This window comes from Argentina anserina, chromosome 2 (assembly GCF_933775445.1).
Source record: "Argentina anserina chromosome 2, drPotAnse1.1, whole genome shotgun sequence".
Taxonomy (NCBI): Eukaryota; Viridiplantae; Streptophyta; class Magnoliopsida; order Rosales; family Rosaceae; genus Argentina; species Argentina anserina.
In genome coordinates, this window is record NC_065873.1 from 765,234 (window position 1) to 781,951 (window position 16,718).

At 34.7% G+C, this 16,718-nt stretch overlaps 1 pseudogene; it reads left to right on the forward strand.

Annotated features, from left to right (window-relative positions):
* The window catches only part of LOC126782252 (heat shock cognate 70 kDa protein-like), a 92,608-nt pseudogene that overhangs the window by 45,811 nt on the left and 30,079 nt on the right, over positions 1-16,718 (forward strand).

Here is a 16,718-nt window from a genome sequence, read left to right on the forward strand (position 1 = left end):
TGGTAAAGACTCCCTATTATCTTGTATTAGGGATACACCACTATTCTGTGTAGTGCGGTGACTATCAAGACTCTTCACGCGGAACATAAAACCATTGACTTTGTATGAATTGAACCTCTTTGCTGTTGGCTTAGGAGAATTAGACAAAGCAACTATTTCATCTGATAACATAACACTTGATGATCGTTGCAAACTCCTAACCTGAATTGGGTAAACATGTAGTCAAAAATAGAAATTTAGGTCACAAAAACCAACTTATTCTATCAAAAAACACCTAATAACATACATGTTCCTTGAACCATGCTGCGAATTCCCTAAAATGAACTTGTTGAACACTTTGTTCATCTGCAGAAGGATAATCTCTTTGAATGGCAGTAAGATGTTCACTGCATTAGATTATTAAGAAGAGGCTTAATACTTTTTTTATGCCCATAACCAGTATTATACAACCCTAAGCCATGCAACTAATTAATAAAAAAGGTAAAATGTAAGCTAAAGGACATACTTAAGGAAGGGTGTGACTGCTTCCGTGTGGAATAAGATCCAACGATGAGCTTGTACTCGTGTAATCTCCTCAAGAACCATATCTTTTCCCTTATTCACATCATCATCATCATCTTTTTTCCTCAGTGGTCTATTAAACTTGCTTTCCACATCATTGAGGTACTGAGTGCAGAAGTTCATGCACTCTTCCATTAAGTAGCATTTAGCTATTGATGCTTCAGGATAGGCTCGGTTCCGCACATATTCCTTCAAGGTTAGTAGGTACCTTTCTATAGGATACATCCAACGGAATATTACAGCACCAGCAACTAAAGCTTCATCAACTAAGTGAACTGGTAGATGCTCCATTATATCGAAAAAAGATGGTGGGAATATCTTCTCAAGTTCACAAAGTGTCAACACAATACGATCTCGCAATGCTTGAAGGTCGGCCGCAGAATTTTCCAAAGAGCATAATTGCTTAAAAAAATTCCCCACATCAATTAATGGTTGCACCACATTCGCAGGTAAAGAACTTCGTATGAATAAAGGAATAAGCTGCTGCAACATGATGTGGTTATCATGGCTCTTTAGACTTCTAATACTACGATCACGTAGATTTACACGACGTGCTATATTTGAAGCAGCCCCTTCTGGCATCCTTGTTACTGCCAAGCCTGAGAGGAAAAGATCTTTCCCCTTATTATTCATCTCGAACTCTGCAGGATCAGCATACTCTTGCCCATACTCTGTCCTCTTTAGATGATATTGCCTTCTAATTTCCATACGCTCTAGATCACGACGAGAATTTAAATTGTCTTTTGACTTTCCAACAACTCCTAATATGGTGAAAATAACATTGTCGGCAAAGTTCTTTTCAATATGCATTACGTCTTTGTTGTGTTGCAGCAAGTTGTGTTTCCAATATGGCAGCTCATATAATATGCTTTTCTTCCTCCAATTATGTTGCTTCTTCGAAAGTTCTAATTTCAGTCTTCGTACCCCAATCACATGCCTTCTCTCCATATCTTGTATCTTGTATTGTGTAAGAACACCATCAGATTCCATTTGTGCAAGATGCTCAACACCAGATAATGTTCTCGGCTTGAACCTATACTCCGTACTTCCGTTAAAAGCTGTTGGGTCTGATCTGTACCTATGATCATACGATAACCAGCGTCTATGAGACATGTATGAACCCTTACTTCCATGGATCAGCCGCTCGTAACCACTTTCAGAGTTGCACGAGGGGCAAGCATATTTACCACTTGTACTCCACCCCGATAAGTTGGCATAAGCAGGGAAATCATTAATTGTCCATAACAAAGCAGCACGCAATTGAAACATTTCATTGCTGAATGAATCAAATGTTTCTACACCATCTTCGTACAACTCTTTCAGTTCTTCAATAAGAGGCTGCATGTAGACATCAATGTTATCTCCAGGTCCTTTAGGGCCATCAATAAGAACTGACAGATATATGAAGGGCTGCTTCATGCACATCAATGGTGGTAAGTTATATGGAACCAAGATAATAGGCCAAGTATTATGAATTATGTCTCTAGTCCTGAATGGATTGAATCCATCTGATGCCAACCCAAGCCTTACATTGCGAATGTCTGCTGCAAAGGTTGTGTTTTTCTCATCAAAATCTTTCCATGCAAGAGAATCAGCAGGATGTCTGAACACTCCGTCATTGGTTCTTTCCTCTCCATGCCACCTCATAAGCTTTGCTGTTTGTGAACACATAAACAACCTTTGTAAACGTGGTTTTAAAGGAAAATATCTCGCTTGTTTGGTTGCTTTTCGTTTCACATTTGCTGCACAACCCATTGCATCTCCACTAATCTCTTTCCATCGAGATGCCTTACACACTCTGCATTCATCCAAATTAATGTCATCACCTCTAAACAACATACAACTATTGGGGCATGCGTCTATTGTGTAGAAGGAGAACCCCAGATCTTCCACTAACTTTTGAGCTTCATAAAACGACTTAGGCAATATCGTCTCATCTGGCATTGATTCCTCTAATATTCCCAATAAAGTTTTAAAAGAGTTGTCTGACCAACCATGGAGAACCTTTGCTTGTAGAAGCCGAACCACAAATGATAAGGCAGTGTGTTTTGTAGAACCAGGGTACAATGGAAGGCTCGCACCTTCTAGAAGCTTTAACAAGTTCTTTGTAGACTCGTTAGGCCCTAAACATGCCGCTGAAAAGTTCCCCTCCACATCATGATGATCATTTGCATTTCTATTACCACCTCCTAAAGCTTCCTGAACAAGTCTAACCATATCATCCTCCATATAATTAATGTTTACATTTTGATCCACTAAATCTATACAACCAGCAACATCACCATGCTTCTCCCAAACCTTATACTTCTTGATGAAACCATTATCTCGAAGATGCTGCCACACCATTAACCTGACATACATATATCTATTGTCGCACTTCCTACAAGGACAATATATCCTTGTCCCTAAAACTTTATTGTTGTAGGCAAATGTTAGAAAGTTATCTATCCCATCATAATATATTTGTGAGTGCCTATTTGGTAAATCTATCCATGACTTGTCCATAATTATCTCAAGCAGCCTTGTAGATATCTACGTCAAATAATTATTAAGTTATGATTAGTAACTACCAAACAATATAATGAATTTAATCAAACCATAATCATCCTATACACCTTGACAATCCATGCACACCAAATCATCCTACAATAAGAAGCGACTGACACAGAAACACAGAAATTCTAACATTACAGTAACTACCAAATAATGTTTGGTACTCAATGTACTCTAAGTTTTTATCAATTTCTGAAGTTGAGAAATATTATATCAAAGCCACTATTATATCTAATTATTCACAAAATATTCATATATATTTGTGAGATGATGAGGCTGTAACTTGCATTTAGTAGAGATCTGTCTATATATTTTTGCTCCCTTGCTTGTTTCATATTTTATAACTGCTTCATGAACTTACCAAAGTTGGCCAACTTCATTGCCATGCGGTTTAAATTTTTATTATTATTTTCAATACATCTTTATATGTTTATATAAATATTATCCCTTCCTTTATTTTATTATTTGTCAATGTGATCAGAAAATCCCTTCTTCCATTTTTTTCCAACTGTGTTCTTTTCTCTTAATAGTTTATAGTCATCACATATGAAGTCTAATTTTACCGTACACACATTATGAAGTCTAAAATTAAGTTCAGGTAAATGAGTATATATAGGAGGTATGAGTGGGTTGTGAAATCTGTAGCCACACATTTGAAAATTTGGTTTTGTGAATATTTCAACATGACAAGGACAAAATCAGAAATTTTTACTTGCTTGCATTTGCTAAGTGATTCTTTGGTGAGGTTTGCTAGATGATTCAGTTCTTTTACATTGTGTGTGGTCTGTGAAATGCTTGGGATAGAGTGGTACATTGGTCTGCGTCTTTCTGAATATCATTCTGATTGAAGTGTAAGTTAAACAAGGAATTATTTATCTACCCACTTTCAGGTCTACACTCTTGGAGGGTTTCTGGTTTTGAAGTGGATATGGGAAAAATATAAGGAAAGAAAGGGTCAAAAGGATGACGGAAAAGAATCTTCTGATGATGAACAATCTTCTGTTGATGAATAGGCTTTTTGTATGCAGCAGTAAACCTTTTTGTTAAATGTCATATTCATGATGCAAGTTACTTTCTAGATTCATGATATGGTGGTATTATTACATCTAAACTCAATCGTTTGTAAAGATATGGTGGTATTAGTACATACTCAAATGGCATATTCATGTCATATTCATATACATCAGTTCTAAATACTTCTGATATACTAATCATAAACAGAAGACCACATTGTTTACTGACATTAGTGTTGAAGTCTATGTACTTAGATTAGGACACTTTTATTATGAAACTACATCTACAGTGGCTTAATACTATACATGAATCAAAATAAGCAATCTCATAAGAAAGAAAAAAGCAGAAAACAAATTTACTACAATTAAACAACAACTAGAGTCATCACGTTCAATTCAATTCAATGAAACAACAACCAGAGTAATAAATAGACAAACAAAACTAGAATCAAATACATACCAAACAAGATCACAATTTCATGAGCTTGACAATGAAATATGCATAAAGTAAACATGAAGTTGTTAAGTAAAAACGTGTACCTCTTTCTAAGGTGAAAGATTCAAACTTGAACTGTTTTGAAGAGCTGAGATTAGTCCAAACATGAAGAACAAAACCCAAACCAGCTGGGTTTTTCCGTGCTGATTCAGATACACAATCAAAAACAAAAACTATGGTCAAATGAGGAAACCCATAAGAGAAAGAGAACAAATTTTCAGTATTCACAGCAAATAAAGAGAACCCAATAGATAAATTACCTATTTCATCAGAGAAAATGAAAATCATCACTTCCTACAAGGTATCAGGCTAATAAAATAAAAATCAGCGGAGATGAGTGACGGAGTGGTAGTTGGGAAGCGGGGGTGGTGGAGAAGAAATGGTTTCACTTTTTCTGGGTTTGAGATAGATCTAGGTTTTTTGATGATAGAGGTTTGAATGCGAATGAATCTCTTTTTGTTTTTTTAGGGAACTATGTCTTAGTTTTAGAGATTGAGTTTAATAATTTTGGCACCAAATAATGGTTTCCGCGCTAAAATAATTGCACCTCCCGCCTATATGTTGCTACGGTGAATACAACGTAGCAATAATGTTGCGTTCTGGTAGCAAGTCATTGTCGAAGAACAGCCGTTTCCGTTGCAAAATATTGTTTTGTACCACGGCATTGCCATGCCGTCGCCAATTATTCCAATTTTTTTATGGCAGAAATTTACCGTCATAATTATTTTCCACCAACCGTTTGCCGTCGCAATAGGATGGTTATTAGCGACGACATTTGAACGCCGACGCAGACTGGGGTGGCTAATAGTTATTTTTTTTGTAGTGTATTCCTAGAAATGATCCATAAATCATTTTCAAAATCAGAACATTTTATGACTTAAATGTTTCAACAATCACAAGAGTGAGTTATAGTAAATTCTAGAGTCCATTAAAAGCTATGACACATAGTTATTGAATATGCAAAGAATAGTGAGGTTCATGAATAATCACGAAATTTCAAATTACATCTCATGAAAAAAAAGTATATATAGGCTCAAAAACGCACAGGTTGTTATGGACTTTAAACTGACCAAAACATGTATGTCATAATCAATCAATCAAAATCTCACATGTTCATACCAAATCTACATCATCAATGAAACTTACAATTCAATTTGTATGAAATGCAAAACCATCATCTATGTATTTTAGAGACATAATCATCCTAGACTTTAGGGGCATCCTAAGACTCAATAAAGCAATATTTTTTATTTTTTATTTTTTTGGATTTTTTTTATCATGACACAAATAATTAATGAACTTGCAACCCTACCCCACACTTAGAAAATTACATTGTCCTCAATGTAAACTCAATAATAAGCATGTAATTCACAAGCATAGAATAATATCACATATCAACACATATACAATTCAACCATAAGAGTGAAGGGATTAGAAAATTCAAACTCCCGTAGACGACTCCTCTACAGATACGGTTGAAATGGGTTGCCTCCCATGCAGCGCTTGAGTTTTATAGTCTCTCAGCCTAGACTCTCTCATGTTCATTTTTCGTTAGGCGCATCTCTCACAATTGTCTCCTCATGCGTGTGCTCCTCAAATAGCTCATAGTATGGCTTAAGTCGATGTTCATTCACCTTGAATGTCTTCCATGTTTTATCATTTTGAATCTCAACTGCACCATGAGCAAACACGTTAGTAACAACAAATGGGTCAACCCAACGCGAACGAAGTTTCCCTGGAAATAACATAAGCCTCTAATGAAATAACAGAACTTTCTGGCTCACTTGGAACTTCTTTCCTCTAATCATTTTTTCTTTTATTCTTCATTATTTTTTCTTTTTCTTTTTATTTTTATTTTTTGTAATAACCCTAGATTTTGAAACGATATTTGAATTGAATTGAATTCTATAAAGTTATGAAATTCAATTAAAAGGAAATTGATTGTTTGCAAACTTTACGAAACGGAAACGGAAACGTTCCGAGAACGTTTAATAAGAAAACGTTACGTTTCCGAACGAATTTATCGACTTTTATTCCGTCGCTTGGTTGCGAAAACTTTCTTCACGAAAGTTGTAGAGCTCGTCGATACGAGTTCGTGGATATGTGACGCGTTCGAATCGGACGTTGTATGTAAAAGTTATTATTGACGGAAGATAGTTTCCGATTTTAAGGGGGGTATAAAGGGACATTTTGTGAAGTAGGGTTTCTATTTTCAGAAACCCTCTTCTCTCTTTTCTCTCTTCCCGCCGCCCCTCTCTTTTCTTTCTTCCTCCCCGAGCTTCCTCTCTCTCTCTCTCTCTCTCTCTCTCTCTCTCGCACCCTCCCTCTCCTCACCGACGGCAGCTGCGGCCTCACCACCACGACGCGACCACCCCACGAGCACGGCGCATCACCAGCGACGCCGTGAAGCTCGGCGTGACCCTCGGGATCCAATCCAACCAACGAAACTCCAACAACTTCAAATCGTGTTTTAGGTATGGGTTTGGTTAATTCGATTGTTGGATTGCTTGTTGATGTATTTGTGAATGTTTTGGGGAAGTTTTGAAGTAGATCGGAGGAGGGGGAGTGGAGGAGAAAAGGAGGAGATACCGCCGCCTAGAGGCGGCGCGTGAGGAGGCTAGGGATAGCCTAGGGGTAGTCGGAAGCCGTAGAAAGGTAGAGGAGGAGGAGGGGGAGAGTTTGGGCACGGCGGTAGCATGACACGCGCCGTTGGTGGTGTCGGCGAGTGAGCCCTACGCGCCGCTTGCCGGCGGGTGGCGCGTGTGCCCCACGCGCCGCCACGTGCGGCGGTGTGTATAGTTTGACAGAAGGGTATTTTGGTAATTTACTGTGTAACGGTAAATGTAAATGTAAATTTTATTTACGTACGGTAAATGTAATTAAATTTTACTTACGGTAAATGTAAATATAAATTACTTTAAACAGTATATATACGTACAGAAATACGTATATAATATTTATACGTACAGAAATAAGTATATAATATTTATACGTACAGAAATAAGTATATAATATTTATACGTACAGAAATACGTATATAATATTTATACGTACAGAAATACGTATATAATATTTATACGTACAGAAATACGTATATAATATTTATACATACAGAAATACGTATATAATATTTATACGTACAGAAAAACGTATTAATGGTATATTTGTACAGTAACAGTGAATAGTAACAGTGAACAGTAACCCTGAACAGTAACTTCGTAAAACCGAAAATTGCTGAACAGTATCCGATTATTACTGTTTCGGCATTTAAAGGTTTACGAAACGATTCTAAATTCTTTTCTTATCTTTTGAAGGTGATCGTTAAATCGAGGAAATGAATTATCTTCGGGAATTGTGGAATTACGCTCAAGTCAATAAGGTGAGTAAAATCTCACATATTTACGAATCTACCCTCGCGGTGATTCAAGATTTTGCAAGAGTATTTAATAATGAATTACAACGTGTATACAATTTAGTGGATTATATATATATATATATATACTGTATAATGGTAATAAGGCATATATATATATAGTTCATTATATTATATACTGTTATTAATTCATTAGAAATGATCATTTTGATGACGGAAGATTGTGTATTGAGCAAGTGTTGTGAAATATGACATGTATAAGATATAGTGGACCATATATATATTGTATAAATGGTAAATAAGTACGAATATATATAGTTTGCTATATAATATACTGTTATGATTTTATTGTGAATGTATTGAGCATGTGATTTGAATTGTACAATATGATGTGAGATTATTGTACATGATTTTAACATTGAGATTGTTAAAATATTGATTTGTCTTCGGACGTGATTTGGTACAATATGATGTGAGATTATTGTACGTATTTGGCAAGTCGGAACCTAGCCTTTGGCCGGGCGAAAGTTACGATACAGTTAGAGCTCTAGTCTGTCTGCCTTAGTACTGCATGTGAGGTAACGGGTGGTTATCTGCTTATGGGTACTCAGTTTATTTTGGATGTTGGGTAGCGGGTGGCTATCCAATATCAGCGGTGTATTACGAGAGGGGTAACAGATGTGTACCATCGTTCTTGGTACCCGTATTATAAATGCATTGGGTAACCAGAAGGGTTACTTAATTTTCTCATGAGCGTTTCGTTTCATTTTTCTTTGGGACAACCAGATGGGCTGTCCATTGACTCATGAGGGCATTTATATTTGTGTTTTGTGATCTTTCGTATATTTTGTTATGCGAATTATATTTTGATTTTTTACTCATACGAGCTATAAGCTTACCGGGTTTGTGTTTACAATCTCGGTGCACCAATTCGATGGTGTAGGGGATAATTCCGCAGGTGCTGATTAGTGGAGGTTGAGTGACGACTACAGAGGCTCGACGTCGTCATATCCTACTTGTGGTGAGGTTACAGCGTGGATTTGTGTGTGAGAATTTGTGTAATTTTATTTGTAAGATTTGTGAGTGATTTGCGAGGATTATTACATTTCCATTTTATGTATGGATTATAAATTTGGGTTGTAATAATTTGGTTGTCTGAGTTGTATTGAGAACTCAGAATTGATCCGCTGTTACACTTTAATGATTTCGATTTATTTGAGATTATTTTGTGTTTAACGACTTTAGAATTTTGAGTTTTTAAGCTTGAAATTTTGGGGTCGTTACATTTTAATTTTTTAATATATTTTTTATGTTACGAAATCTACAAGCGTAAATTATTACTAAGTCTAATTGATTTTATTCACACACAATCCTAATATTTAAGGTACGTGGAGCAGAGAAGCTAACTGTGCAATGGACTGAAACAGCCCCAGGTAAGGGTCTTGTTTTATCCGATATACTTTAAAAGTTAGAATATCATTTTCTTTTGAAACTATATTCATCTATTTATACAAATTTATTTTCTAAGTTATAAAGTGAGGTGGACGTGCGGCCTAAGTACGTCGTCTAGACACAAACTCATTCCTTTGTTTCAGCAGGCTGGATAGCTAGAATCAGAGATAGTCACAAGGCATGACTCATTTGTTGGACACCACGGGGGCCATATACTCGAAAGGATGTTTTCCCAATCGACTCCATCACCGAGATGTATGTAAGTCTATGGGCCTCTGAGATCCAATTTTGTAAACCTTGAACCAGGGTAATGAAAATAGCATGCCCCTTACTCAGCTCGGAATAACTTTGTATGTTAGATTGACCCCAAAGTGTTAATAAAAACCGCCCTCAACTCCTAGTGACCTTAGCAAGGTACAAATGGAGGGTTAAGACTAATATTAACAAAATAGACTTTACCTATTCCGTTCACTTTATAACTTACAATAAACTAAGCATAAATAAACATTTTGTTTCCTTAAAAATTATCTAAGTGCAACAAGTATCCTATATGCATACTACAACAAAATTAAAACATTTATCACAAAAAATATATTTAAATTTTTGTTTAATTTTTTACTGTACGTATTTTATTGTTACCCATTACTGTTCACATACATTTAGTTTTTAAATTTTTTTTTTCGATTTTACTATTTACTGTACACAAAATTTATTTTTACAAAGATAAAGTTTTTTTTTTACTTTTTATTTTTACAATTTATAAGTATTTTTACATTTTTACAATTTACAAAAAAAAGTAAAATTTTTTTACAGATTTACTTTTTTTTAGATGTAAAAAAAAACTTATAATTGTTTTTACTGAATGTTACTATTCACCGTACTATTCACATGCATTTAATTTTACAAATATACAAATATAGTACAAAATTAACACTTTAAATAATTGAGATTTTCTCAATTCCCCGGCAACGGCGCCAAAATGATAAATCGTTGGTTAAAACGTCTATAATAAACCCTGTAAAATATCATTGTTAGTATAGAATAAGCAGGGATCGTTCAGTCCGGGGAATTGAATGAAACTCTAAACTTTTAGTGTTAACAAATAATTGGGGGTTTGAGATTGATTATTAACTACTAAAATAAAACCTAAATTATTATTTACATGATCGACTTCTCTTTAACAAACTTAAACCAAATTTACCATTACACCACATAATTACAAGTTTGAACCTATCATGCATTCTAATTCGACCAATTACATACTTTTTAGACACCAATACAATTAGAGCCTTAGGGGATCATCTAATCGTGCAAGATTTCAATTAACATTTAGATTGACTTAGGGCCTAATCTAAATTTGCATGCAATCGAATTCAATAACACTTAGAGTAGAAATCAAACAAGATTACATTTAAGCACTAAATTTTTGTTGGAGACATGTTTCATGTATGGCGTCACCCACCATGGTTTCACATGCAAATTTCCAGAATATTTACCACTTTTAATCAACACAAATCGAACCTACTTAGGGCATGATTCGATTTGTGTCAATATGGTTGATGAATCTAGCACTCAAACACAATCTTAGGGAATGCATCCAAGCACTAAATTCATATGCACATATCTGAAAATTATCTAAAAGTATGAGAAAGATGATTATAACACAACAATAGAAATACAAACTCATTAATTATAGAAAACCATCAATTCGACAAAGATCCAAAAATCCAATAAAACAATCTGAAAATTCTAAAACAAATACAAAACTAATATTTCCACATAAATAACAACTCACAATCTTCATAGACAAAGAATTGTAGATTAATACAAATAGACGAAGCCATGGAGATGAGTTGCGAGAATCACACGTTGTAGGAACCTTGGAGGTGTGTCTTCAATAGTGATTTCGGTGGAGATGGAATTGCTATATGGGGGAGGATGGATTGTTGTTTTGATGAAAGATGTTTGAGGTAGTATTTTGGTAGAGTTTTGGCTCTTGAATGCAAATGAGAAGTGATCATATTTGAGAAGTGAAGCCATGTATATATAGAGGAAAGATGGAAGGTTTGAAATTGCTTCTTTCTTCCTATAATAATGTCATGCTTTAATCCCTTAAATCATGGAAAGTTTTATTCCCTAAAACATGCCATGCTTTAATTCTTAAAACATGGAAAGTTTTATTCCCTAAAACATGCCATGCTTTAATCCCTAAAACATGTCATGTTTTATTCCCTAAAACATGCCATGTTTTATGCCTTTAATGATCATCTTCTATTTAATTGTTGCATGACTTGGCTCCATCTTTTTTTCTTTAATTATCTCTTTAATCCAATATGAAAATAAGAAAATAAAATCATAAGTAAGAGATAATTAGTTTCAAAACCTAACAAGGATTCCTAGTCAAACTAGGACTCTAAACCAATTATGCGTTTTAACTCATGTAAGCACAAAAATGCATCCAATACCGCTCAAGACTCTTACTACGACTCAATAACTCAATAGTACAACAATAAGGGCTAAGCAAAGTACAAATTGAGGTAAAAACATGTTAAGAACGTCGCACAAAGTTCTCCTATCAATTATCTCTTATATTTTCTCATCATTGTCTCTTAACCCAAAAGTTGACCCTATTAAACAGCGATAAGCGTGGCTCATGAACCAATTATACCGATACTATCTCAACTTAGCCACTTCATAGGTGTTGGATTTTAATCACAAAAGGCCTCGATACAATTGTGTATTATCCACCTACTTATAATCTCTATTTTATTTGTCACTTCTTAGATATGAGATATCTCATTTGTAATACGTCCCTCATGTGCAATCTAATTTTTAAGTAAGCACGTGACAGATTAACATCCCACATACTGAGACGAAATAAACTAAGGTCAAATAATTAACGACACTTGATGATAATCCAATCAGAAACCCTCAAATGACATGATAATGAAACCCAAGTCAGACACATGACAAAATGACACCCAACTCAGGCTCATGACAGATTGGAGACGCGGCTGGAGATAGACCAACTCTGATACCATGTTAAACAACGACAAGTGTGCCCCGTTGACCAACTGTACCGATATTATCCCAACTTAGGCACCTCACAGGTGTTGAGTTTTAATCACAAAAGGTCTATGTACAATTAGGTATTATCCACCCACTTATAATCTATATTTTATTTGTCACTTCTTAGATGTGAGATCTCTCATCTCCAACACGTCCGTCCCCTTTTGGTATTGGTATGAAGTAAAAACAACATATCATTATATATTTGTGATGGTCTGAGAAATCCTGCTAAAAGGGAGTGATTAGTTGAGGAAAATGATCAAAATGAAAATCTTCATGTTGGTGCAGTAGAAAATACCTGAGTTGGATAAATTAACCGATGCTAGTTCAAATGTGATCTAACTTCTAACAGAATGGATATTATCCTCGATATGTACTGATATTTATTACTTAAAATTCTTCAATTACCAAATAAAAATTGTATTTTATGTCAATCATGTGGTGTTATACTATTACATCTGAAAGATTGCTGATATTTCTTTTAAATGATCTATTGTTCCCCAAGTTACAGTTATGATTTCAAACTAGTTTTTAATGGGATACCATACATGATACATTGATCAAATTTTTCAAGACAACTCGATCTTATAATGGTGTAAGGGCTATTTTATGCGTTGGTGTAAGTTACAACCAGTGTATTAATTATATATGAGATTAAGGTGTTTATTACTGAAACTCAATATCTCATTGACTCTTTAAGAATAAATAGCTAGTTTGCAATCCTCTTAAGAACAACGGTTATGTGACTTATGTCCACTATTAGTAATTAGCCTCGTATACGTTGCTGCTTATAACTAGTTGATCACTCTAATAAGGAGGACGTAGTGCAATTAATATATAGTTCGTTAACTTGAGGCATAGACATACATTACTCTATATGAAACTTACCGACTGCAAAAAAACAGGTTCAACGCTTCAACAAAGAACTTACTTATACTGTCGCCATGCAACATGGTAGTCTTACTTTTCGGAAAAATGAAAAGACGTACTTCAATGTGGCAACACTCTAAATAAGCTCTCTTTGATCAAAGGTGATTCATTTCATAAAGAAACAGAATACAAGTGTCAAGGATGCAAGGAGGACTATGCCATACATCCGGGGGGAAGGAATATAAAAAGCCTAGCATCCTAGACTTCGGCAAGAAGTCTGTACTGACACAATTAGAAAGCCAGAAGTTAAAACCTAGAGCAAGGCAGTATGAATGCAGAGTTACCATCTCGACGAACAAAGCTGGCGTTGGCGCTCGGGTTACGTTGAAGCGAAGAAGATTAATTCCTTATTTCTTTAGTATAGCAAGTGCCCTTCAGGGCTTAATTCTTCCAAGTCTGAACGCAAAGCAGAGATAATAGACAGAGCATCCCCTTCATAATCAAAAGAGTAAATACCTAATCCATAGGCAAATTGGATGCCATGTAGAAGGGCAAGAGATTTCATTCCTCGTGGAGAGAAAGCCACCTTGAATTGGGACTGCAGAAGATGACACCATAGTGCCTTTGCGATTTCTGATTATTATTCCCACTTTCCCAGTTCATAACGCACTTAATTTGTGATGTTATGAGACTAGTTTTTAGTAGCCTATAACGTTTTCCTTGCGCATAAATTGATCGTGGCTCGTAAACTTGTTTGAGATTGTGTACTTACAGATAGGTAACAAATAGATTGCATATAGGATACGTAGCTCGATCGGGCACTTCAGGTTCAGCCAGTTTAGGTTTTGTTTCCTTTCACCAAAGCAATAGTTGCATCAATTATTCTCTTATCGCCTTAGTTACATCAATCATGGACACTGCTCCACAGCCTCCACTACTGCCCACCACTATACCTTGTACTTGTGATCCAGCAATACGGGTGAACGACCCTATGTATAACAGTATCAGTCAATCACCAACTCTACCAATTCAGATTTATGTATTCTCATGGATTTCATCCTTATTCTTAACTCGTAAAGGTGTATATATCAGATTATCAGTTGTAGGAAAAATCATTTACATTAACCAACCGTACTTTGTGTTATGCAAGATCGATTGGTGCATTTGCTAGTTAAATTTTTTTTTTCATGTATTATGTATGCTTATCGGTCACTAATGGAAATAAAACGTCACATCATTTTTTTTTTCTTGAGAAAGGAAAGTTTGTTATTCAAAAGATAAGAACATTACAGAACATGGGATGGAACATCCGTACGCCCAACAACATCTAAAGTAGATTGATGCAGGGTACTCCTATCCCTAAAACATAAACCGATCTCTATAATCATGGTGCTGTTATTTGTTGTTTGGAACACCACTCGTTTTTCACATTTGATAGTCAGGGCTCAAGATCAATCGATTCAATGTAAATTACAATTTTTACAAATCTATAGCTAATATGCTGTTAATTAGGGTACAATCTCATGGTGCTGTTATTTGTGGAGGGTGAGTCACGAAGCATATATAGTGGCATGCACATAAAACCTCCATGAATGGATTGTAGAATGAGACCTTTCCTTCAAATGTTAGTCGTTGACCCGAGGAGACTCATCCAATGTCCCATATCTTTTCTAGATAGCTTCATATACATCTCTCCGCTTTTGGGTTAAGATAATGATGAGAAGAAGACCACAAACTATCATTGTGTAACTTAACGATGTTTAGGTATTGTTGATATTCCTTCATGTCCCAAAGTGGAAGGTTGACGTACGTGATACCACTTGCAGAAGCAATAGTGCAAAGCTGAAATTGAATTCTTAACAACCGCCTACGTATCACCAGATGAAACAAACAAATTAGTAAGAACTGCATGCACAAAGAGATTATGTTCGATAGATACCTAAATCTAGTGCTCATGTTGCTGCTGGCCTGGTATCTGTTAAAAAACATATTACAGTAGAACCTCGTTAAATTAATACCCGATTAATTAATATCTTTGTTAAAATTTGACAGTCTTGATTTGAGGGTAACGTGCTAAATTAATATTTCGCTAAATTTGTAAGATAATATAAATTTTGATAATTCATATAGACTCATTGAATATATAAATTAATAATGACATAATTTATATAATAAATTTTACATTTATGAGGATTTCATTGAAGAATTCAGTTGATTTAATTATCATCAAATAAAATAATACAATATATCAGACAATATGATATTTTGAACAACGGTATCTGTGATAAATAATCCAACAATGTGGTGAAAACTTGTGAAAAAAATATTTATTATACCTTAATAAATTAATAATAAAATAATAAAATAATTTATTATTAATTTATCGATATATTAATATTTCGTTAAAAACAAATTTTCTCAGTTCTGAACCTATTAATTTATAGAGGTTTTAATATATTTCTTAGAGCTGGAGGTTCTTTAAGAAGTTATAATTTGTAATGAACCCTAATTAAAATGGGAAAAAACTTGCGTACAAACTAGTATGTATGTGTGCGTCCAAACTCTCATTTATTTACACACTTTGAGAATATAAATACCTGATTTTAACCATTCAAAAGTTTAGTTTATTACTAAAGATCATTTTTGTAAAAGATCAACATAAACAAAAATTGTCTTCATAATCATTGCATTAAACAAATGAAATTATATCCTCAGTACTCAGTCAATAAATAGGGCTCAGATTTGCCTCAGATGTCTGATGTCTCATAATACACGTACCATCAAGTAATTGCCTTATTGGCTATCTAATTAGAGATTAAAAGTTCAGAAACATTATAAGATTGCATGGTTCTTTGCACTGCATCTACTAATTAAGAATTGATAGCCATTAACACCTTTGAACAAATTGGACGATTTGTGGGTTCTGCTGTGCCTCGATCTATATGATAGCCATGATTCACGAACACCACTGATAGATGATATACATTAGAAAAAGAAATCATAAGTAATTACTTGTACAATTTTATTTAGATATCCACTTTTACAGTATTGGTTGTTGTACCGAATTTTTCCTAGATATATCATCTAATCATTCTATCTTCTAAATTCTAAAGATGCATGTTTCCTAAAGGTTTGCCAACACACATGTTTCTGTGGTCCACCAAAGGATTAAACTTCATTTTTTGTTTTGTTCTCCTAAAACCTAGTTATACAATATTTAATCCTAGTATTATTAAACATACCATGCATAGTGAGTTTTCAGATTACTCTGATTCAAAGTGGAGAATGAACTTAGTAAAAATCACTGGTGGAGCGTAAACGTGTTACATGA